We start from the raw sequence: 646 nt of genomic DNA, 5'->3' as shown, positions 1-646 counted from the left end.
CACGGTCCTGTTAGGTGGGGAAAGCCAATGATGGCCCATTGCAGGGCAGACGGAACTGGGGTGGCAGAGGTAGGCGGAGCCAGAGAAAATGGAAGGAGAAGGAAGGATGTGTCTGGCACATAGAAACTGCTCAGTAGGTGTTTGGAGGTGGGCGAGCGAGTGAGTGATGGTAGTGAGAGCAGGCTGTCGCGGGGCAGGCTGCCTGCGCCCAGGGCTGGGCTGTAAGAGGCCAGAAACGGCAGTCAGGTGCCCAGATCAAGAGGTGCAATTAACAGCAGAGGCAGGCTTGTGGGTGTAGCTCAGGGGTAGAGCATTTGACTGCAGATCAAGAGGTCCCTGGTTCAAATCTGGGTGTCCCCTTGCTAAGGTCACTTTTAGCTGTGATAAGAAGTAAATATAAATACATAAGAAATCAAATAAGAAGGAGGCAGTTAGTTGACACCCACAGCCCTGGGGCACTCCATTACCATGTTCTAGTACACACGGTGTTCTTGATGTTACCTGGGCAAACCTGTGTACCTCCTCGTGTCTACAGTTAGACAGCTGGGGTTTTAATTAACTGAAGTTATGGCTAGTTGTGCCGTGTGTCACAAGCCTTCCTCCAATGACAGTCGTGGTGGGTGAGTCCTACTCATCAGCAGGAATC

General features: G+C 52.0%; 1 non-coding gene across 1 annotated transcript; it reads left to right on the top strand.

Moving 5' to 3' along the window:
- The first annotated feature begins 288 nt into the window (after positions 1-288).
- Positions 289-360, top strand: TRNAC-GCA (transfer RNA cysteine (anticodon GCA)). The gene has a single exon. It is a non-coding gene; the product is annotated as a tRNA-Cys (tRNA).
- Positions 361-646: the final 286 nt, after the last annotated feature.

Source organism: Balaenoptera acutorostrata, chromosome 7, assembly GCF_949987535.1.
Source record: "Balaenoptera acutorostrata chromosome 7, mBalAcu1.1, whole genome shotgun sequence".
NCBI lineage: Eukaryota > Metazoa > Chordata > Mammalia > Artiodactyla > Balaenopteridae > Balaenoptera > Balaenoptera acutorostrata.
This window is presented reverse-complemented; position numbering and strand designations above follow the sequence as displayed.